This window comes from Musca autumnalis, unplaced genomic scaffold, assembly GCF_047663935.1.
Source record: "Musca autumnalis isolate F117 unplaced genomic scaffold, ASM4766393v1 scaffold_5, whole genome shotgun sequence".
Classification (NCBI taxonomy): Eukaryota; Metazoa; Arthropoda; class Insecta; order Diptera; family Muscidae; genus Musca; species Musca autumnalis.
In genome coordinates this window covers 204,918,973-204,944,297 of record NW_027412088.1, presented here as the reverse complement: position 1 = coordinate 204,944,297, position 25,325 = coordinate 204,918,973, and the positions used below count along the sequence as shown (strand labels likewise).

Here is a 25,325-nt window from a genome sequence, read left to right as displayed (position 1 = left end):
AATGGTGGGCCATCCGAATCATGCCTTTATAATTCTATGCTAAAATATCTCATTAACCTCAGATTAAACAACACAGACAAAACCCTCATCTGTAATTGAAAGGTAAGCAATCCATGCATACCTTACAAACAACATAACCTCAAACAATTTCATTATTTTTTCTCAAATGCAAATCAATGATGTTTTACACAAATTCCCAAATGGTATCTACAGTGGATCTCTGTATGACATTTTCACCTATTAACATACATTTCTACAAAACTTAGTCGATTATCTATAAATGTGGAAATGTTGTTGTTGCGCAGGCATATCGCGCTATGCTTTTTTAACTTTAGCCTAAATATCCAGTAACATACACACCCTCTTTTTGTTTTCGTTCCCAAACGTTTAATGGAAAACTAGTCAAGCTTGACATTAATCAATTTCATTACGACGACAACAACGACGGTTTTTTTTGTTGCGTTTTTCCCATATAAACACAACATTATCTCTGTTTTTGTATTGTTGTTGGTCGGTTTTGGTTTAGTTTTGTCACTAAAAATAATAAATTATGAAATTTAAAACCGTTTTGCTTTTTGCCTTTTATGCTCCAAAGCGTATTGGAAAATATTAAACAAAACTGCAAATATTATCTTTCGATCGATATTTGCAAAAATTTTCTATTCACCTCATCATAGCAGACATTGATTTGTGGTAAAAATTGGTATTTATTTTTAGTTATATTGGTATTATATTTTAGTTATATTTCTATATATTTTATTTATTTATTTATTTATTTATTTATTTGTACGTTGCGATAGAAGCCTATTGGCTTTATTTTAAAATTCATAATTTATAGCGAAAAGGTTAACAAATGATTTCAAAACTTTTCTTGATTCTCTAAAAAACATTTGAGAGATCAACAATCAAATATTTTACCTAAAGAGTTTATTTTTTTATCAAAACCATCTCTTTGTCCTTAAAAAGGGGTCACATTTCATACAACACATCCTTTAATCAATACCTAAATATTTGTTTTTATTTTTAAATATTATCACAATGATATTTAAGTCCACTAAGTGTAAAAACAAAAAAACTCAAAACAAACAACAGGTAGTTTTATTTGTTCGACTATCCTGCCTAGGTAAATTTGCATTGTGATTTGTAAACAACAAACAAGACAGGCAAGCGCGTCAATTTGTTTCCATAACATGACCTCTATTGCTTAGAGCGAGATACCCACATGTTTTTTGTGTATTCGATGCCATGCCAGGACGTGATGTTATAAGAACCTTTAGTTTTGGAATAAACATATTTTTTGTATTATCTGTAACATGCATAATCATGTGTGAGCCACATAGGGGTCCTTCTAATATGAATGACATATGTCCTTTTGTTATGCTAACTTTGGTTTTGTTGTTGGAATCAGTTTATCAATTATATAACACACAATGGCGGTATAGTTTGTTACTCCTAGAAATATTCACTTTGAATCATATTACTTCGGCATATTCAGTTTACATTTACAGTCGAAATTGCTTAAAGCGAAGGCAAAAGAAATCTACGAAATTCCGTCGCTACAAGCGATATTCTGTAGTATGGTCTATAAAACGATATGTCGTTATAAACGATGTCGTGATAAGCGATTTTAACTGTACATGTCCGTCTGATCTATTTAGATGAGTATAAAGAACGTTTTATATCCTCTACCATATGGCTAGAGAGGGTATATAATAATTAAAAATTGAAAAATTTCCTCAAGACTTAGCCGATTCAAATAATTTTGAGTCATGTTTGCCTATCTGTCTGACTGGTGCGTACGATAATAAGCGATTTTGTCCAAACATATCGCAGTATTTCCGATAAACTTAGATCAGTTCAGAGGATGGACGATATCAGCCCAATTTTCGCTTAAACCCCGGTTACACTTAACCGAATTAACCCAGATTTCAGATGTCAATTCCATAGCGCAAACGTCAAATAAATCATCTCGAAGTGCGTTAACCCGGCAAAAAACTCTAGTGTAATCGTACTATTACACACAGTTTAAGACCAGTTCTCATTATATTTCTGGTGATACCTGTTGTACTGATTACAACGATACATATAATTTTATACTTTCTGAGATCATGGCACGAATGCGTAAAAGGCCAATATAACTGAACACAATAACAGTCTTGCACGGCGCGATCGATTTCCGCCCAATACGAATTTAGGCGACTGCAATATCCCGAGAGTAGTTGAGCCAAAACTACTTTGGTTTGTCGTGGCAGCTGACGCTCCTCAGCTGCGATAGATGGAGGATGTACTCCGAGTACTTTATTCACACTATAATTGCTTAAGGCCTTGGCAACTGCGTCCGTGTGAATGCTATTCAATCCTGCTTGATATTCTTGTTGATCTAGGGGTTCTCTCCTGTATCGTTGGACCTCTCCCTCTAGAGAATGGATATCCTTCCTGATCTCCCTGAATGGGCCGGGCCTACCCACAAGATGGTGATTGGGATGGCTCACACGATAACATCCAAGCAGGTACTGCAACGAAAGCATCTCATTGTGTTGCTTTACTGGAAGAATTTTTGCCTCCTCATGTAGATGGTCCAGTGAAGATTTGAGGAGGCACCTTGTCGCTGTTCTCAGGGCGGCATTCTGGCAAGTTTGAATCTTTTTCCAGTTCGTATCACACAATCTCGGGGACCAGACTGGAGCCGCATAGCTTACCACAGACCGACCTATCGCGTTATACGTGGCCAACAAGGTTTCTTTATCTGCACCCCAAGTGCTGCCGGCCAGGGACTTGAGGACCTTGTTCCTACTTTTCAACTTGTCGCAGATAGCTGTGGCGTGTGCGCACGACGTGAAAGTAGTGTCGAATGTGACCCCTAAAATTTTGGGGCAGTTTGTGGTCGGAATTCTGCTACCGTCGACCACGACATTCAATTCTCTTCCAAACTGCGCTGTCCATGTGGTGAACTGAGTGGCAGTTGATTTTGTGGCGGAAATCTGCATATTCCTCGAATGGAAAAAGGTGGTAAGATCGGTTAAATAGTTGTTCAGTCTCTCACAGATGTCATCAGGATAGGTACCGACGCCAGGATCGTGCAATCATCCGCATACGTCACGATCTCAATGCCGTCTGGAGGGGGTGGAATACAGGAGAGGTAGAGGTTAAACAGTTCCGGAGACATCACCCCACCTAGGGGAACTCCCTGTTTCAATCTACGGGGTTTGGACTTCTTATTCCTGAATTCCACGTACGACTGGCGTCCACACATATAGTTGACTATCCAACGTTTCAAGCTTGGCGGGAGGGTTGTCTGCTCAATGTCCTCAAACAGCGAGGAGTGCCTGACTGTATCAAAGGCTTTTGATAAGTCAAGCGCCACCATCACTGTTCTGTCGCACGGCCGTCTCTGGTTGAGTCCTTTACAGATATATGTGGTAATGGCGTGCAGCGCTATTGTCGTGCTGTGCTGCTTACGGAATCCATGCTGATGATCGGCAACTTGATAGCTATTTCTGATACTGGGGAAGAGCAAGGCCTCAAGTGTCTTTGCTACGGGCGACAAATGCGAAATCGGTCTGTACGATTCACTTTTGCTGGCATCCTCGCCTGGCTTCCGTAGTGGGACCACCCTGCCCATTTTCCAAACTTCGGGAACAACGAGGGTGGCTAGCGACAAGTTGAAGACTTTGGTGAGATACTCGACTCCCGGCTCATGCAGCTGCTTCAACATTACCATGGAGATTCCATCAGGGGCTAACGCTTTGGATGATTTAGCGTTCCTGATGGCATTGGCAACATCATCCATTGTAAACTGTGGTGGTTCCTCCTCGGCAGGAAGAGATCTGATGGGACATATGCCCAGTATGCGGCATGGGCCCGCACGACACACAACACCTTTTTAACTGCCCCGCGAAACCTACCCATCTAACCCCAGTGGATCTGTGGCTACATCCCATCGAAGCAGCAATTTTTCTGGAACTGGAGATAGACCCAGAGCCAGATTGAACAGAGGAACGAGCATATAAACATAATAAAAACACTGTTACAACAACAACAATAACAGTCCATGGTCCAATAATAAGTTCTTGTGGTCTTCTATAAGAAAACCAAGCGTTCTTTTAAAGAGTACCAGGTCTTCTTCTATAAGTAGACCTTTCAGAATTATAAAGGAAGGAGCACCAAACCTTCTATATTCTATAAGATGATTTAGTCTTCTAAAGGAAAACCTTGTGGTCTTCTATAAGAAAACCTTGTGGTGTCTATAAGAAGTTGTAGTGGTCCTGTATAAGAAGACCTCGTGGTCTTCTGTAAGAAAATCTTGTGGTCTTCAATAAGAATACCCTCCGATCTTCCGTAAGAAACAGTTGTGTTCAGTAAGAACTAGTTGAAGACCGTAAGGTTTTCTTATAGGAGACCACAAGGTATTCTTATAGAAGACCGCACGGTCTTCTTATTGAAGAGGTCTTATTATAGAAGATCTCAAAGTCTTCATATAGACCACCACAAGAAAGTCCAGTGGCCTTCTATTCGAAGTCCTTTTAGCCTTCTATAAGAAGACCTTCTAGTCTTTTATAAGAATATTTTCTTATCATCTATAAAAGACATTGTTGTCTTCTATAAGACCTTCCGGTATTCTATTGTGATGTTATTGTGATCATCTATACGAATACTCTCCCAGCAAAATGTTCGATGCCAAAGATGCCATTCAATCATGGGTGCAAGTGATCTGGCATGTCATCTTTTTAGCATCTTCATCGATGATTTTTATGTGAGCATGGACCCCAAAAGATGCTATTCATTTTTGGATCCAAAGCAAGTCATTTACACCAATGCTTTGACATGACAAATTTTGCTGGGTCTGTTGTCTTCTATAAGAATACATTGTGGTCTTCTATAAGAAGACGTTCCCGTCTTCAATGAAAAGACCTTGAGGTCCTTTATGATAGGGCCTAGTGTTCTTTTTGAGATTTTGTATTGGAGAACCTTATAGACTTCTCCTATAGGAAGACCCACATATCTTCTAAATAAGAACTACATGTCTCCTAAGGAAGATATTAAAGGGATATTTACAAGACTTATATATAGAAATCCGAGAGTTCTTCTGCAGGAAGATCTTGCGATCGTCTATTAGAGGCTCTTGTGATTCGGAGGATTTTGTAGACTTCTTCTACAGGAAGACTTACAGGTCTCATAAGGAAAACCGATAGACCATCGTAGGTTTACATTCCACCAACAACCCATACAAGTTGAATGAAAAAAAAAGCTCATCACTCTAAAAAACACATTGCATGTGAGAAATGAAAAGTTCGATGACATAGAAGCCACTCCACAACTTACATATCTGATGAGCCGTTACCAACAGCGAAACCCCTTCACATGATGGTGGTTGTGTGGGTTCAAATCTATGGCTTTCCTTTTTCACTTGCAAAAAGTTGTTGATCATTAAGCTCGACTCCAACAAGAGATTAATTAAAAAACAAATCATCGTAGTTTAAATACCCTCCACCATAGAATGGGGGGTATATTAAGTTTGTCATTCCGTTTGTAACTACTCGAAATAATCATTATAGACTCCACAAACTATATATATTCTTGATCAGCGTGCAATTCTACATCGATATAGCCATGTCGTCCGTCTGTGGAAATCACTCTAGCGTCCGAACGGATTGAAGTAGGTGGATGAAATTTTGGGAAAATCTATTATATGTACTTAGGACTTTGGGTATTGAAAGCGGGCTATGTAGTTCCGCTCTTTCGTATAGCCCCCATACAAAGTGACGCGTGACGCGTCGTTTTTTTAAGGAATTTTTAAGATATTTGTCCCATTTTACCACCGAATTGGTTGTAATTTGATATTTTGTGTCTCCAGAGGCCAAAAAACATTCCTACCAAAGTTTGTTTATATAGGTCCACGTTTTGGTATAGCCCCCATATTACGCCTCATATAAAGTAAGCGTCATTTTAATATATTTTGAATGTATTAGTCCCATTTGACCACAGAATCGGTTGTAACTTTGTATTTTGTGTTTCCAGAGGCTAAGAAACATTTCTACCATAAAATGTTTACATAGGTCCACGTTTTGATATAGTCCCCATAGGACGATACCTCCCGATTTTCGGTATTTTGAAGGTTTTAGCCTCATTATCACACTGAGATGGCTGAAATTTGGTATTTAGTCTTCGTTGGGGGTATAAAACTTTCCCCCAGTAATTTGTAGGTATAGGTCCATGCCATCATATAGGCCCCATAGAACGAATCCTCTAGATTTTCGGTATTTTGAAGGTTGTGGCCACATTAATCCACCGAAATAGCTGAAATTTGGTATTTGGTCTTCATTTGGGGTATTAAACGTTCCATAGAAAATTTGTTGGTATAGGTCCACGCCTCTATATAGCCCCCATAAAACTTACCTCCCGATTTTCGGTTCTGAAGGTTGTGGACTAAAAATTCCCGAGAAATTGCTGATATTTGGTATTTAGTCGTCGTTGGGGGTATAAAACTTTCCGCCAGAAATTTGTAGGTATAGGTCCACGCCTTAGTATAGCCCCCATAGAACGCTACCTCCTGATTTCGGTATTTTGAAGCTTCTGACCTCAATATCCTACCGAAGTGACTGAAATTTGGTAGTAAGTCTTCGTTAAGGGTATACAACTTTCGACCTGAAATTTATCGGTATAGGTCCACGTCTTCATATAGCCCACATAGAACGGTGCCTCCTGATTTTCGGTATTTTGAAGGTTGTGACCTCAATATCCCACCGAAATGTCTGAAATTTGGTAGTTAGTCTTCGTTAAGGGTATACAACTTTCCACCTGATATTTGTCGGTATAGGTCAACTCCCTCATATAGCCTCCATAGGATGATATCTCCCAATTTTCGGAATTTTTGGAATTCACTTCAATACAGTTCGTGGCGGAGGGTATAAAAAGTTCGGACCGGCCGAACTTAACGCTTTTCTTACTTGTTTCGTTTGCAAAGGCTAGGTCACGAGCTCATAACCCTCGGTTTATTTGTAAGGCACGCCAATTCTGCCATCACCGTCGCTAATTTTCTTGCAATGAGAAAAATAATAAATAATTACCAAATTTAATGCAAAAAGTAGCTTATTTACATTACTTTGTAATGGGTTCATCGTCAATGGAGATTTTCGCACATTTCTTTCGAAGATTTGTTTTCCTTAAACATAATTTGAAAGTTCAGTAACTATCGCGGATTTGTAGTTTTTTAACATACACAGTTGATGTGACTTAACTGGGACGTCTAGCGCTTTAGTATCGTAAGTGACAGTTTACTTCCCGAACCTCTTTAGCAGACACTTTTTAATTTTTACTGGTTTTAATTTACACGTTATTCTTGAAAGCATTGATAGTGTCATGCCTTTTCATTGGAAGACTTTTTAGGACTTAGGTATCACTTTTCTTAATCCAATTTTGCTGCTAATTTTGCAATAAATAGAAACCCTTCGTAGGCCCTCAAATTGACTTGGAGGTAATGTACTGGTAGTTTTTTATTTATTTTCTCCTTTCTCACCTTTACTTTCTGTAATTAAACAATAAAACTATGAATTTGTTGTTCAAAACATTTTAAATTAACGTTTTATCTTTAATTTTCTTTATAACGGTTACTATTTCACTTATAAGCAAATCATTTTGCCTTGTCAAATCATTCATGTGAGAAAATGTCACTTATTGACCTTATCAATAATGCAATTGGGTGAGAGAAAGAGCCACTGTGTGCCACTAAATGAGAGATATTGCTACAGTGAGAGTTAAAAATGTGGTAAAGGAGGATAAAACTCACCCCACTCTCGGATAATGCAAACTAAACAAAACCTAAATGCCACCAGGCAGGCAACAGTAATAATGCGCGCTTTTCTATCAGAATCCCTTACCCAATTTCTGGCCTGCCTGCCTGCCCAGCCGCCTGGTTGCTTCCATTCCTATTGTTTTGTCACAGCAAATAGGAAAAATATTCTCCCGCTGGGTTAACAAAACAATAACCACAACAACAACATAACGGTGGCGAACAAACGGGCAACATCTGCCTGCCACTCTTCGTTTGTTGTGTGGTGCTCGTCGTGAGTTGTCGGAGCAAAATTAAATGTTGCTGATGAGTACACGAGCCAATGTTCAATGGATTTACTTTTAGTTCTGTTCTTGCTTTCTTCGGTTTAATTACACACAACAGTGAAAAACTACAAAAAATAAAATATTCTGCATCTTTTAAGTTGCTTTTGCTTTTTCTTGCCGTTTTCGTATGGAACAACAAAGTTTTCTTCTGATTTGCTTGATGAGTTCGTCGTTGTCAATCCAAGAGATACAAGAAACTTCAAACGGAAATACGATACTCTGATTCAACAAAAGAGTAGATGGAGTAGTGGAGAAAGATGCAAGCATCTCTGAATTATTTACAGTGAATAAAAACAAAACTAAAAAACAGTGACAATAATGATAAATTAAAAAAAAAAAAACTTGTAAAAATAACAAAGTGAATTAAAATAAAAAGTGCAAATGTCTAAATAAAAATAAAGAATAATTTAAAAAATACCAAAGAAAACTACAAAAATTGCTCACAAATTATAACTACGACGAAAGTGGTGTGTATATTAACAGCACCTCTGGTTGGTGGTGTGGCCTGACCCCTAGTGTGTATTTTATTTATTGAAGGCGCTTTTCTTATGCTTGCTTTTGTTTTTGCGGATGCTGCAAAAAAAATATAATTTTTTATATACACAAATACACAACGCAAATTATTGTTGTTTTTAAACGACGTTCTTTTCGTTTTTCCAAGTCTATTAAATATGAGAACGAATGAATAATTTAAACAAAAAGTAAACAGTGTGTACTATATACAACCAACCATATGTGTTTAACTGTATATATAGGAAAAAAAGCCACAAAATACTAGCAACAACGTATCTACACGCCGCCTGATGCCGTCGCCTCGCGTTCTATATATAAAACAGAAATTATAACATAATTTCTTTTTGAATTCATCGTAGTCGCATCACTTGTTGTTTGTGTTTTTGTTATCGTGTTAATTTATTTTAATTGAACTCTATTATTTGTGTCGTCGTCGTTCTTTGGAATAGCAACAGACAACTTCTACCAGCGTTGTCCCATCATCAAGATAAGGAATATTTTTACAGATGTTCAACAGCAGTGGCAGAAACACAATTTGGAATTCTATGTGGTAAGTAGACTTGATATAATTTTACATAATTTCCATTCTCCATTGTAACAAATACAAAAAAAAAAAAGAAACATTTGCGAGTTGTATTCTTCATCCCCTTTTGTAGCTGCTGTTCATGCTGTCGATTATTCACATCACACCAGGATAACAATTAGAAATTCGTAATGTTTATCTTCTACACTCAACCCCCATGGGATGATGGTTTCTTCCATTCTTCTCTTGTTTAGTTCATTGACACACTCATACAGCCAGCCATTGTTTGTTTCCATCCCTTGTGTTGTTGTTCTTCATTTTTCTAAGTCAGGGATGTCCATACTATTTAATCCTTAGTGATTTTTTTTATTAGACTTTCCGGTAAATGAAAAATAAAAAATAAGAGAGAATACATGTGGTTTGTTGTAACGAAAATGGATGTGGCTGGGCATCAGTGTTTTAGGGCACATCTCTGTTAATCTCTGCAATATGTCGCTCTTTATTTTGTTTTCATCTCTCTCACAGTTTTTCAATAGTTAAAGGAGGGGGTATTGACAATGAATGTGATATTTAGTGGTTATGAATCATCATTTTCAATTAAAAAAAAAAAAAAAAAAACATTTTCAATGACATTCTCTTTCCCAGCTGTCACAATTTTCGTTTGCCAATTTTTGCGAAAAATGTGAAATGTAGAGTACAGTTTGTCATTTTTCGAGAATATTGGGTTGAAGGGAATAACAACGAAATTTTATAGGGGGATTGATAGGGACTTACAGTACATTTAGACTAGGCTTCATTTACCAAACCAGTGGATTAAAGTTGTCATTTCCATACAATATATGGCAAATAAATCGAGATAATGCATTTAATCATTGTATATATCTATAGTCTAAATTTAGACGTCTCTCAGGGTCATTTACTCTGCAGCAGACGACCCAAAAAGCCATCTACTCTAGAGTAGACGACCTTAGGGTCATCTATTCTGCAGGAACGATCCAAGAGGCCATCTACTCTACAATATACGCCCCTTAGGAGACGACTCAAAGGACCATCTACTGTAGAGTAGACGACCCAAAGGGCCATCTACTCTACAGTAGACGACCCAAAGGGCCATCTACTCTACAGTAGACGACCCAAAGGGCCATCTACTCTACAGTAGACGACCCAAAGGGCCATCTACTCTACAGTAGACGACCCAAAGGGCCATCTACTCTACAGTAGACGACCCAAAGGGCCATCTACTCTACAGTAGACGACCCAAAGGGCCATCTACTCTACAGTAGACGACCCAAAGGGCCATCTACTCTACAGTAGACGACCCAAAGGGCCATCTACTCTACAGTAGACGACCCAAAGGGCCATCTACTCTACAGTAGACGACCCAAAGTGCCATCTACTCTACAGTAGACGACCCAAAGGGCCATCTACTCTACAGTAGACGCCCCTTAGGACCATCTACTCCACAGTAGACGCCCCTTAGGACCATCTACTCTACAGTAGACGCCCCTTAGGGCCATCTACTCTACAGTAGACGCCCCTTAGGGCCATCTACTCTACAGTAGACGCCCCTTAGGGCCATCTACTCTACAGTAGACGACCCAAAGGGCCATCTACTCTACAGTAGACGACCCAAAGGGCCATCTACTCTACAGTAGACGACCCAAAGGGCCATCTACTCTACAGTAGACGACCCAAAGGGCCATCTACTCTACAGTAGACGACCCAAAGGGCCATCTATTCTACAGTAGACGACCCAAAGGGCCATCTACTCTACAGTAAACGACCCAAATTGCCATCTACTCTACAGTAGACGACCCAAAGGGCCATCTACTCTACAGTAGACGACCCAAAGGGCCATCTACTCTACAGTAGACGACCCAAAGGGCCATCTACTCTACAGTAGACGACCCAAAGGGCCATCTATTCTACAGTAGACGACCCAAAGGGCCATCTACTCTACAGTAGACGACCCAAATTGCCATCTACTCTACAGTAGACGACCCAAATTGCCATCTACTCTACAGTAGACGACCCAAAGGGCCATCTACTCTACAGTAGACGCCCCTTAGGACCATCTGCTCTTCAGTAGACCCCCCAAAGGGCCATCTACTCTACAGTAGACGCCCCTTAGGGCCATCTACTCTACAGTAGACGCCCCTTAGGTCCATCTACTCTACAGTAGACGCCCCTTAGCGCCATCTACTCTACAGTAGACGCCCCTTAGGGCCATCTACTCTGCAGTATACGCCCCTTAGGGCCATCTACTCTACAGTATACGCCCCTTAGGGCCATCTACTCTACAGTATACGCCCCTTACGGCCATCTACTCTACAGTATACAGTAGACGACCGAAAGGGCCATCTACTCTACCTTAGACGACCCAAAAGGTCAAACACAATATGCGCCGCTTAGAATTATCTACTCTACAATATGCGCCGCTTAGAATTATCTACTCTACAATAGACGCCCCTTAGGATTATCTACTCTACAGTAGACGACCCAAAGGGCGATCTACTCTACAGTAGACAACCCAAAGGACCATCTACTCTACAGTAGGCGACCAAAAAGACCATTTACTCTGCAGTAGACGACCCAAGGGGCCATCTACTCTAGAGTAGACGACCTTAGCGTCATTTACAGTAGACGCCCCTTAGGACCATATACTCTACAGTAGACTCCCCTTAGGACCATCTACGTTACAGTAGGCGCCCTTAGGACCATCTACTCTATAGTAGACGCCCCTTAGGGTCATCTACTCTATAGTAGACTCCACTTAGGACCATCTACTCTGCAGTAGACTCCCCTAGGACCATCTACTCTACAGTAGACGCCCTTAGTGCCTCTCTACTTTACAGTAGACGCCCTTTAGGGCCATCTACTTTACAGTAGACGCCCCTTAGGGCCATCTACTTTACAGTAGACGCCCCTTAGGGCCATCTACTTTACAGTAGACGCCCCTTAGGGCCATCTACTTTACAGTAGACGCCCCTTAGGGCCATCTACTTTACAGTAGACGCCCCTTAGGGCCATCTACTTTACAGTAGACGCCCCTTAGGGCCATCTACTTTACAGTAGACGCCCCTTAGGGCCATCTACTTTACAGTAGACGCCCCTTAGGGCCATCTACTTTACAGTAGACGCCCCTTAGGGCCATCTACTCTCCAGTAGACGAACTTAGGGTCACATACTCTACAGTAGACGACCTTTAGGGCCATCTACTTTACAGTAGACGCCCGTCAGGGCGATCTACTTTACAGTAGACTCCCCTTGGGCCATCTACTTTACAGTAGACGCCCCTTAGGGCCATCTACTCTCCAGTATACGCCCCTTAGGGCCATATAACCTACAGTAGACACCGCTTAGTGCCATCTACTCTTCAGTAGACTCCCCTTAGGACCATCTACTTTACTGTAATACCACCGACGACCATTTGAGTCAACTACTCTACAGTAGATTCCCCTTATGACCATCTACTTTACTGTTATACCACAAGACCATTTGGGCCAACTACTTTGCAGTAGACGACCCTTAGGGCCATCTGCGGCCATCTGCGCTACAATATACGACACGAAGGGCCATCAACGCTACAGTAGACGACCCAAAGTGTCATTAACTCTACAGAATTGAAATGTTTAGAATTACAAATGCAATTGTGGAATTACAAATTACAACTGAAAAAGTTATAGTTTCCATAACAGGATAACATCATTAGATCTTCCAGATCCATCATTAGATCTGCTTAAACTACAAAAAGATACCCATAAAACATTCTAATTATAAAAGGTAAATTAATCTCATTCCACATACCTAATTTTAACATTGTCCCTCAAATTTCACAACAATCGGCATAATTAGTTTCTATTTTAAATCATATTAATTACAAAAAAACGAGTTTACAAAAAGTGTAACAAATCTATAAAACGTTCTCATCATGTCTCGCGTAATAAATCATGTAATAGGCACTTTATATAGAAAAAAGCAACAACAACACACATTACTATTGTGTTAATTAAATGCCATTTAAGGTAATATTGCCCCACACCCGGTTTTCTTATTGTCGCGGTTGTTGTTATTCAATTGAAAACTGATTAATTAAATATTTTGTGTTTTTGTGAAAAAATGCCTCCTCTCTAGGTTATTTATTTGTGCATTGACATTTTACACGTTTATTATTTTGTTTTTTTTTTTTTTATTTTTTGCAAATATTTGCGACGGAGTATTTTTTTATTTATCCATTTGTGGTGTACCGGCCTTTTGATATTGTGATTTGATTTGGGTTAGGCTAGTGGATATTATTTTTTCATTTCAATTTTAATTTATTTTGATTTGTTTTTTTTTAACTAAGCCGCTACGCTAATACGTAACTTGCATAGAAATATTAGGAATAGAAAATATGTGTTGGTTAGCAAAATAAAGTTAGAAAGTGAGTGTGCATAAGCTGATGTAGGAATTTTTAATTTATATTATGTCCATAATTAAGAAAAAGCATAATGTAGAATTTGAACGGATTCGTTTTCCATACATTTCTGCACTATACCGTTCAAAATATCGACTTTAAAAAATCCCCATTTATTATCATGCTGAGTTTATTGCGATGTTGGATAATTTGCACAGTTTTAAATCTCAATTTTAGACCATTAATTTCTTTAACGAAATTTGGTTACTGTCAATTTACATTAGGCAATTTTAATAACAAGAATTCTCAGTTCGTCGGTAAGATATGGGATTCTTGTCCCTTACCATTCGTCAAAGTGCCTGTAATTTTAATTCCAAGAATACTCAGTTCTTCAGTGAATGATTAGTTCTTGTCCCTTATCCTCACTGATGTCTTCATTTGCTGTCAAAACATATTTTTAATCAAAAATAAATAACTCATATGTTGTTTCTATCAAAACTGTGTGTGTACAACATTTTTATTTAAACTTCCCGAAGAATCGTTTTATCGTTTTCTTCTATCTTTTGTGGATTCTTCGCAAAAAAAAACTTTTGACATCAAATGAAGACTATGGCGTGAATTCGCATTTTGTATCACCTTCCTAAATTCGCCTTGCCCTCACTTTTATCTCTCCCTTCAACGGAGAATTTCTTTAAAGTGCCTTGATATTTACAAAAATATCATTAACATATTGTTTAATTTTAATCGATTATTATTGTAAATAAAAGTTCATTGAAATTTGATTTCTTCTCATTTTTCTCATTATTGTTATGTATTTTTTAAATATTTTTAAACAAATATTTAACACATTTATTAAATATTTCCATTACATATTTCATAACTTTGTTTGGGGGTTATCAACACTTTGTTGTTTTTGTTCTTACTCCATTTGTCATTTACAAAGACGGACGACTTATCAGCGCCGTTAATGCTGTGGTGGTGTATCAATATTGGTCATTTCTTTTGAAATTCATGTCATTTCCTGGCTTGATTTCTTTTGTTGATACTCATTTAATATGCACTCACAAGAGAAGTTTTATTTGGTGAAGTAACATTTTCTCTCAGTGCGAGTGTGTGTTTTTATTGATAAACAATAAGATTAAACTCTTCTAAATGGCTTTGTTTACATTTCCGTTTTCTTTTAATTGATTATATTGTGGAGGGAGGGGGAGGGATACAGAAGGGCTGGTAGGGAGTGCGAGTTATGAGATAAATGTTTTATTTTATTGAAAGATTTCATTGCAACGAGAAAATTTCTATAGAAGCACCCTCTCTTTGAGAAAGTTTCTATAGAAGCACACTTTCTTTCAAAAAAGGTCCATAGAAGCACCCTTTCTTTTAGAAAGGGTCTATAGAAACACTATTTATTTTAGAAAGGGTCTATAGAAGCACCCTTTCTTTCAGAAAGAGTCCATATAAGCACCCTTTCTTTCAGAAAGAGTCCATATAAGCACCCTTTCTTTCAGAAAGAGTATAGAAGCACCCTTTCTTTCAGAGAGAGTCTATAGAAGCACCCTTTCTTTTAGAATGAAACTATAGAATCACCCTTTCTTTTAGAAAGAAACTATAGAAGCACCCTTTCTTTCAGAAGGAGTTCACAAAAGCACCCTTTCTTTGGGAAAATTACTATGGAAGCACCCTATCTTTGACAAAATTCCTATAGAATCACCCTTTTTTTTGAGAAAGTTTCTACAGAAGCACCCTTTCTTTCAGACCGGTTCTATAGAATAACCTTTTCTTTCAGAAAGAGTCTCTAGAAGCACTCTTCCTTCCAGAAGGAGTCCATAGACGCACCCCTTCTTTGAGAAAGTTTCTATAGAAGCACCCTCTCTTTGAGAAAGTTTCTATTGAAGCACACTTTCTTTCAGAAAAGGTCTATAGAAGCATCCTCTCTTTCCGAAAGGGTCTATAGAAGCACTATTTCTTTTAGGAAGGAGCACTCTTCTAGAAAGGGTCTTTAAAAGTACCCTTTCTTTCAGAAAGGAAAAGGTCTATAGAAGCACTCTTTTTTCCAGAGAAGGTCTATAGAAGCACTATTTCTTTTAGGAAGGAGCACTCTTCTAGAAAGGGTCTTTAAAAGTACCCTTTCTTTCAGAAAGGAAAAGGTCTATAGAAGCACTCTTTTTTCCAGAGAAGGTCTATAGAAGCACTCTTTTTTCCAGAAAAGGTCTATTGAAGCACTCTTTCAGAAAGGGTCTTTAGAAGCAGACTTTCTTTCAGAACGGGTCTATAGAAGCACACTTTCTTTCAGAAAGAGTCTATAGAAACACCCTTTTGCTTTCAGAACGGGTCTATAGAAGCACCCTTTCTTTCAGAAAGAGTCTATAGAAGCACCCTTTCTTTCAGAAAGAGTCTATAGAAGCACCCTTTCTTTCCGAAAGATTCTATAGAAGCACCCTTTCTTTCAGAAAGAGTCTATAGAAGCACCCTTTCTTTCAGAAAGAGTCTATAGAAGCACCCTTTCTTTCAGAAAGAGTCTATAGAAGCACCCTTTCTTTCAGAAAGAGTCTATAGAAGCACCCTTTCTTTCAGAAAGAGTCTATAGAAGCACCCTTTCTTTCAGAAAGAGTCTATAGAAGCACCCTTTCTTTCAGAAAGAGTCTATAGAAGCACCCTTTCTTTCAGAACGGGTCTATAGAAGCACCCTTTCTTTCAGAAAGAGTCTATAGAAGCACCCTTTCTTTCAGAACGGGTCTATAGAAGCACCCTTTCTTTCAGGACGGATCGATAGAAGCACCCTTTCTTTCAGAAAGTTTCTTTAGAAGCACCATTTCTTTTAGAAAATTTCTATAGAAGCACCCTTTCTTTCAGAATGTTTCTATAGAAGGACCCTTTTTTCAGAAAGTTTCTATAGAAGCACCCTTTCTTTGTGAATGTTTCTATAGAATCACCCTTTCTTTCAGAACGGGTCTATAGAAGCACCCTTTCTTTGAGAAAGTTTCTATAGAATCACCCTTTCTTTGTGAATGTTTCTATAGAATCACCCTTTCTTTCAGAAAGTTTCTATAGAAGCACCCTTTCTTTCAGAAAGTTTCTATAGAAGCACCCTTTCTTTTAGAAAGAGTCTATAGAAGCACCCTTTTATCAGAAAGTGTCTATAGAAAGGTTTTCTTTCTATAGGAAGGTTTTCTTTCATAATTTACAAACTTTAAAAGTTATTTTATCATAATAAGCGTTTGTGTAAACGTACTCTAATATGTATGGTTTGTAAATATGGCAACACTGTATATCGTTGAGATACAAGTAACTGTGCCTATTGATGTCAACCGATGTTTTGTAAACAAATCATATATTTTACTACTCCTCTATGTCAGTTGTTCTTAAGCGGGGTACACACGATTAGTTTTGACTGTCAGTTTTGCTGAAATAATCGGTTGGTTGCCAGTATGGCCTTTCATTTTTGTCAGTCATCAGGCAACCACAAAATATTCGGTGTTGCTAGACAGTTTGACAGTTATCGATATTTCCGAAAAATCGGCAGTCAAAACTGATCGTGTGTACCCCACTTTAGTCAACGCGAGAGAGTTTCTATGTCAGCCGATGTACTTTGCCATGTAAGAGGTAGTTTACACTAGAGTTGGGTAATCTAGTTCCTAGTTCCTTGTACTAGTTCCAAAACGTATGATTAACATCATGAAATATAACGTGTGCTGTTAAGTATACACAGTTTGTTCAAAGAAAAAATATGGGCCATTGGAACTGCGAAGTGAACTATATAGTTCCATATAATTCCTTTGGCACAACTCTAGTTTACACTATCTATCAATGTCATATGACACGAAATAAAAACATTCCATATCTACCCACGCAGGCAATGTGGAGACGTAATTTTATTACATTTTTGCTGGTGTGGACGCACAAAGTAAATAGCGCAAGGAAAATCCCCATATTACACATATTAGCGACTATATAATGATGGATAATTTCATGTCGTATGACATTTACATATAGTGTAAACTACCCCTAAGCAATCACTGTTTTACTACTGCTCATGACAGAACTACCAGGTAGTGGTATCACACCAGCTGATCGAATATGAAAAGTCAAATCCCTTTATAAAAAAATTATTTTTGTTGTAATTTCCCCAACAACATAAAGAAAGTTTTGACATAACATATTCAAAATTTTACGATGCCACTACCTGGGTAATTGTGCCATGCTACTGCTACATAACAGTCGTTCTTCGACAATGCGATGGAGTTTCAATTATGAGATGACTACATGATTTGCAAGGGGTTTAATTGCAATGGACACACTATGGTGTGTTCATTGCAACAATGTGCCACGTGTTTTGCCTTCTAAAATATGCGGCCACATATTTGTAAGCATAATTTAACTTTCCTAAACAACGAATGACGAATAAAGATCATAAGTGTGATATCGTTACACGACAACACTGTTCATCGGGTGGACATTATTATTAAATCAACTACGTTTACATCGATGCCACGTACTCACAACAATGAAAGATATGAATGATGTAAGAAAGCATGTGATTTGTTTATATGGCAACACCGGTAGACATGGTTTACTTTAGCTCTGTTCCTTTACGTGCAAGAATCTTCAAGTTTTACCACTTTTTACTCGAAAAGCGTTCCTTTACTTTTAACATTTTCAAAAGTAAAGGAACAGACCATTTATCACTACGACGTCTAACGAAGAGTCTTTTTTTCGGTTGGAAGTTAAAATTTGCAAATGATGGTTGCATTGGTGTGTGATTATTGCAACAGTGTCAATAACATTCGGCAATTTTTATGAGAGTCTCACGGCAAAAAGGGAAAAAAAAGAAATGATACGATTTGTTTACAAAGCAACGTCGGCCGACATTGTTGTGTTACCCGATGTCCATGTAAACAAATCACACGAATTACTACACTGCGTCAGTCTCATTGTTTATTAAACCGTTAAAGGTATGTAGATGGCGAGTTCTCCATGTATAGTTCTTATTGATAATTCATTGTTTACCTTTCTTTTTCTTTGTAATAGATATTAGGTCTGTTCGATAACGTCGCAAGTAAAAAGTGTTTGCAAGTTCTTGCAACTGCTTCTCATTTTTCTTTTATTGAAGAAGTTTGTTATCGAACAGCATGAAAGCAAGAGAGGAAGTATGGGTTATGTGAAACAGTTTTCTGCCAGGCTATCATTGCAAATGACACTGTTGAGGTGTTCTTTTTATATTTTGGTCAACTTTTTTTATTTCCGCTCCATATTTACATTTGACAGGGTATTCAAATAGTTTAGATCTGTGACGTTCTTACTCGTATCCTTTTGTTTAGCTGTGATGTTCTTTTTTTTAATTTTTCAACATCTTTGTAACAATTAAATTAGGATGAGAGGATGGAAGGAAAGGAATGTACCATGGGGAGTATGAATTATGAGTTAAACTTTTGTAGTGCAAATATTGAGGTATCTTTAGTGTGTGTTTTTGTGTGCATTTCAATTTGACATGGTGTGTAAATGACTTCTGTTTGCATTTTCTTGTTGATAAACCCCCATTGAACAGCTGTGGGCATTGTTTACATTTCGTTTTCTTTGTAATGATTGATTATAGTCAGTTTAAAAGGGAGAGCGATATAAAAAATTAGGGAGAGAGGGAGTATGAGTTATGTGATAACAACTCTTTTTTTTAGTTAATCATACCTTAGGAGGGTACCACACAAAACTAAATGCATTGAAATGACACATTCAAATACCTCTCTTGTTGTTGTTTTTGTTGTTAATGGGCAAAGTATTGCGTTTTTTAGTTTTTGTTTACACATTTGTTTGTTTTCAATATTATCTATACATAAATATACACAATTTATGTATATGGGTTAGGGATTAATGTATATCAAATAATATTTCATGATAGTGGGGCCGATGTTTTGTCGAATACATATTTCGTTGCTATTTTTGTTGTTATTATTGTTTTGAAATGATGATAAAGCAAGCAAGTTATGCTGAGAACGCAACTGTTGAGTGTTTTATGTGTGCATACGTTAGACGTTATCATACGTTTTTTTTGGTCTCTTCCTTGCATGGGAAAGCAAGTTCTAGTTTTTCTTTTTTGGTTAAGTGTTAACAAATCATTTATATGTAGGGCCCATATCGTTGTAGAATTGACTTTTAACACCCAACTAGATCAGTTTTATGGCATAAAGTGTACTATGTTTTTCTTTTTCTACTCCTCTTTATTCACAATGTGCCTTGGGGTGCCTATGCACAGTACACTAACACCTGGTGCACCAGGTGAGATTTGAAATAATTTTATCACCTTGTAATTTTTTTGTGTAAAGATGCCAGCCAGCCAAGGCACAGGGGAGAGCCACAGGAAGTCATTTTCATAAAGAACTTGCAATTATTAAGGCGCCTTTTTTCCTCTTTGTAGTCAATTGTTATTGTTGTTGTTTCATATTGAGGTTAGATAAATATTAATAACAACATTTACCTATATCTCTTTGAGGGGGTGGTGTAAAATGATGTTTTATTTATTTTCTTTAAAATGAGAAGAAAAAAAATTAGTGGAGTAGATCAAGAAAATAAAGGAAGTACAAGAAAAATCTTACTAAAAGTGGGTAAACAGCGAAACGCTGAAAAAAAAGAAAAGAAAAAAAACAGAATATAAATCTTTGTTTTCTCACAGGATGGTGTCAAATAAAGCAAAAGGAAGCCATTAAATCTATTTGCAAACAACCAGGTTGCTCTTTTAACTCAACCGAATATTTGCCCCTTTTAGCTTTAGCCAAAGTTATACAATATTCATGTAAACAAAAGTTTGTTGTTTTTAAATTAAAAAAAGACAAAAAACAACAAGTTTCTACACATAAGGCTTTCTTTCTATAGATAATCATTGCAATATTTTGCTATTATTTCTCATAAAAAATCCAACTTTCTATGGAATTCATTAAAAAATCACTTAAAAACAACCATTAGATTTTCTTATAGTGCATTTGTTCCCCTAAAAACCCCATTTGCTGTAACATCAACAAATCTGAAATTACTCCAATAGCCACCAATTCTTCATAAATTCCCCACACACAATGTTGTAATTTAAAGGCATTGGAAAAATTAAAAAAAAGGAAACGAACTGCAAATTTATGAATAGCATATTTTTTCTTAATGCTGACAGATATAACCAACAAGTGTTTTCATTTTTATCTGTGTTTTATTTATGTTTTTGTTGTTGTTCTATTTTTTATAAAAAATATGGTCTTGACTGCTGACTTTCTGTCTTTCCAGCCTGAGTTCTATCAAAGTCCACTTGTTATGGCGAAATCGAACAAAGATATCCAAATGTGTTGTTGTTGTTCTCTTCTGCATTGTTTAAACAATTGTTTGTCTGCAGCAGTTTTGCTGATGCTGCGGCGGGTGTGAATTGTTGTCTGCTATACATGTTTTTCTCCGCCAGATACACAGAATCTTGGGCACTGAATGCATTTTCTTAAAACATATTTACATACATACATGCAATTGTTATGATTGTTATGGGGAACAGTGATACACAAATTTTATACATATAACAATTTTATCGTTTTGACTAGGTAGAATGAATGAAGTTGTCAGGAGTCTATGGTGTTGTAGGTGAAGTTTTTGGACCTCAAATTTGGAACATATGACATTGTGATTAGATGATGATTTTTCGCACTCTACTATGGAATATATGACTTTTTTAATCATCTACATTGGAGTAGATAATTTTGGTATTCATCTACTGTAAAGTAGTTGACTTTTTTGGTCATATACTGTAGATTAGATGTCTTATTTGGTCGTCTTCTGTAGAGTAGATGCATTTTTTTATCATCTATTGTAGAGTTTATGACTTTTTTTGGTCATCTACTGTAGAGTAGATGCCGTTTTTGATCATCTATTGTAGAGTATATGGCTTTTTTAATCATCTACTGCAGAGTAGGATCATCCACTGTAGAGTAAATGACTTTGATATTCATCTGCGGTGGAGTAGATTAATTTTTTTATCTACAGTAGATTATTTTTTTTTGTCATCTACTGTAGAGTAAATGACGTTTTTGGTCATCTACTGTAGAATAGATGATCTACTGTAGAGTAGATGACGTTTTTGTTCATCTATTGTAGAATATCTGAATTTTTTGGTCATTTACGGTAGAGTAGATGACGTTTTTGGTCATCTACTGTAGAGTAGATGACGTTTTTGGTCATCTAGTGTCGAGTAGATGACGTTTTCGGTCATATACTGCAGAGTAGATGACGTTTTTGGTCATCTACTGTCGAGTAGATGACGTTTTTGGTCATCTACTGTCGAGTAGGTGACGTTTTTGGTCATCTACTGTCGGGTAGATAACGTTTTTGGTCATCTACTGTCGAGTAGATGACGTTTTTGGCCATCTACTGTCAAGTAGATGACGTTTTCGGTCATAAACTGCAGAGTAGATGACGTTTTTGGTCATCTACTGTAGAGTAGATGACTTTGTTATTCATCTACGGTGGAGTAGATTAATTTTTTTATCTACAGTAGATTATTTTTTATCATCTACTGTAGAGTAAATGACGTTTTTAGTCATATACTGTAGAGTAGATAACGTTTTTGGTCATCTACTGTAGAATATATGACCTTATTCGTCATCTACTGTAGGGTAGATGACGTTTTCGGTCATATACTGCAGAGTAGATGACGTTTTTGGTCATCTACTGTAGAATAGATGACCTTATTCGTCATCTACTGTAGGGTAGATGACGTTTTCGGTCATATACTGCAGAGTAGATGACGTTTTTGGTCATCTACTGTAGAATATATGACCTTTTTCGTCATCTACTGTGGAGTAAATGACGTTTTTGGTCATATACAGTAGAATAGATGACTTTTTGGTCATCTACTGTAGAATAGATGACCATTTTCGTCATCTGCTGTAGAGTAAATGACGTTCCTCTATTGTAGAATATTTGAATTTTTTGGTCATTTACGGTAGAGTAGATGACGTTTTTGGTCATTTACGGTAGAGTAGACGACGTTTTTGGTCATCTACTGTCGAGTAGATGACGTTTTTGGTCATCTACTGTCGAGTAGGTGACGTTTTTGGTCATCTACTGTCGGGTAGATAACGTTTTTGGTCATCTACTGTCGAGTAGATGACGTTTTTGGCCATCTACTGTCAAGTAGATGACGTTTTCGGTCATAAACTGCAGAGTAGATGACGTTTTTGGTCATCTACTGTAGAGTAGATGACTTTGTTATTCATCTACGGTGGAGTAGATTAATTTTTTATCTACAGTAGATTATTTTTTTATCATCTACTGTAGAGTAAATGACGTTTTTGGTCATATACTGTAGAGTAGATAACGTTTTTGGTCATCTACTGTAGAATAGATGACCTTATTCGTCATCTACTGTAGGGTAGATGACGTTTTCGGTCATATACTGCAGAGTAGATGACGTTTTTGGTCATCTACTGTAGAATAGATGACCTTATTCGTCATCTACTGTAGGGTAGATGACGTTTTCGGTCATATACTGCAGAGTAGATGACGTTTTTGGTCATCTACTCTAGAATAGATGACCTTTTCGTTATCTACTGTGGAGTAGATGACGTTTTTCGTCATCTACTGTGGAGCAAATGACGTTTTCGGTCATATACTGCAGAGAAGATGACGTTTTTGTTCATCTACTGTAGAATAGATGACCTTTTTCGTCATCTACTGTGGAGTAGATGACGTTTTCGGTCATCTACTGTAGAATAGATGACCTTTTCGTTATCTACTGTAGAGTAGATGACGTTTTTGTTCATCTATTGTAGAATATCTGAATGTTTTGGTCATTTACGGTAGAGTAGATGACGTTTTTGGTCATTTACTGCCGAGTAGATGACGTTTTTGGTCATCTATTGTCGAGTAGATGACGTTTTCGGTCATATACTGCAGAGTATATGACGTTTTTAGTCATCTACTGAAGAATAGATGACCTTTGTCGTCGTCTACTGTAGAGTAGATGACGTTTTTGTTCATCTACTGTAAAATATATGAATTTTTTGGATATTTACGGTAGAATAGATGACCTTTGTCGTCATCTACAGTAGAGTAGATGACGTTTTTGGTCATCTACTGTCTAGTAGATGACGTTTTTGGTCATCTACTGTAGGGTAGATGACGTTTTTGGTCATCTACTGTAGAATATAAGACGTTTTTCGTCATCTACTGTGGAGTAAATGACGTTTTTGGACATATACAGTAGAATAGATGACTTTTTGGTCATCTACTGTAGAATAGATGACCATTTTCGTCATCTACTGTAGAGTAAATGACGTTTTTGTTCCTCTATTGTAGAATATTTGAATTTTTTGGTCATTTACGGTAGAGTAGATGACGTTTTTGGTCATTTACGGTAGAGTAGATGACGTTTTTGGTCATCTACTGTCGAGTAGATGACGGTTTTTGTCATCTACTGTCGAGCAGATGACGTTTTAGGTCATATACTGTAGAGTAGATGACGTTTTTGTTCATCTATTGTAGAATATCAGAATTTTTTGGTCATTTACGGTAGAGTAGATGACGTTTTTGGCCATATACTGTCGAGTAGATGACGTTTTCGGTCATATACTGCAGAGTAGATGACGCTCTTGGCCATCTACTGTAGAATAGATGACCTTTGTCGTCATCTACTGTAGAGTAGATGACGTTTTTGTTCATCTACTGTAGAATATATGAACTTTTTGGACATTTACGGTAGAATAGATGACCTTTGTCGTCATCTACAGTAGAGTAGATGACGTTTTTGGTCATCTACTGTCGAGTAGATGACGTTTTTGGTCATCTACTGTCGAGTAGATGACGTTTTCGTTTTCTACTGTGGAGTAGATTACGTTTTTCGTCATCTACTGTGGAGTAAATGACGTTATCGGTCATATACTGCAGAGAAGATGACGTTTTTGTTCATCTACTGTAGAATAGATGACCTTTTTCGTCATCTACTGTAGAGTAGATGATGTTTTTGTTCATCTATTGTAGAATATCTGCATTTTTTGGTCATTTACGGTAGAGTAGATGACGTTTTTGGTCATCTACTGTCAAGTAGATGACCTTTTTCGTCATCTACTGTAGAGTAGATAACGTTTTTGATCATCTATTGAAGAGTAAATGGCCATTGGTTATTCTCTGGTCATCTTATTGTTCATCTACTGCTCATTTACCTCTTTGGTCATCTGCAGCAGAGTAGTTGACCCTATCGCTTATTTACATTTTGCATCAACATTTAATCCCTGCATTTTACTCACTGTAGCGGCGGCAGGTTGAGGCGGCATTCAATTTAAATCTACCCACATCCTCCACTTACTTCTTCAAGACATGTTTCCTATAATTATGAACATTGTGTAAAGAAGAAAATTAAACAATTTTCGCATAATTCAATTACCGCAACCTACGCATAAACTAATTTTTTCCATGCTATACAAAATAAATAAATTAACAAACAGACTGGCGGAATGTTAGTTTAAAAAAATTCGCACGATTTCTGGTTTTTGTTTGTTGGCTGGCTGGTTGTCTGCCTGTCTTCCTTTCAACTTGTTGCTGCTGCTCAGCTAAATTTACATTTAACCTACATTTGTTGTTTAGATTGGTGCATTATAATTGGCAGTAGTGGTGGTGGTGTGGTCATGGCGGTGTTGTTGTTGTGACTACAAAATATGGAGTGGTAGTGGATATCCTTTTTGCTGGTTGTGTCCTTTGGTTGGGTTACCATGGCAAACCAGTTTTGGTTGTCCTGTCAACCTATTTCCTTTTGTATTTGACATTTGA

General features: G+C 37.3%; 1 protein-coding gene and 1 long non-coding RNA gene across 11 annotated transcripts in view; one reads left to right on the top strand and one right to left on the bottom strand.

Moving 5' to 3' along the window:
- The window catches only part of cnn (phosphodiesterase 4D interacting protein centrosomin), a 77,537-nt gene that overhangs the window by 12,942 nt on the left and 39,270 nt on the right, over nucleotides 1-25,325 (top strand). For 4 of the 10 annotated variants that reach the window (XM_073956567.1, XM_073956562.1, XM_073956563.1 and 1 more), the window contains exon 1: nucleotides 7,904-9,178. The exons of the other annotated variants lie outside the window; for them this stretch is intronic. The gene's annotated coding sequence lies outside the window, so the exon portion shown is untranslated. Of the gene's footprint in view, nucleotides 1-7,903; nucleotides 9,179-25,325 lie in introns of those variants that run through there. 10 annotated transcript variants of the gene reach the window in all.
- LOC141387217 (uncharacterized) lies at nucleotides 18,622-25,206 on the bottom strand. The gene is made up of 4 exons (XR_012408504.1): nucleotides 24,953-25,206; nucleotides 24,806-24,882; nucleotides 20,132-20,155; nucleotides 18,622-20,060 (listed from the first exon to the last, which is right to left on the bottom strand). It is a non-coding gene; the product is annotated as an uncharacterized lncRNA (long non-coding RNA).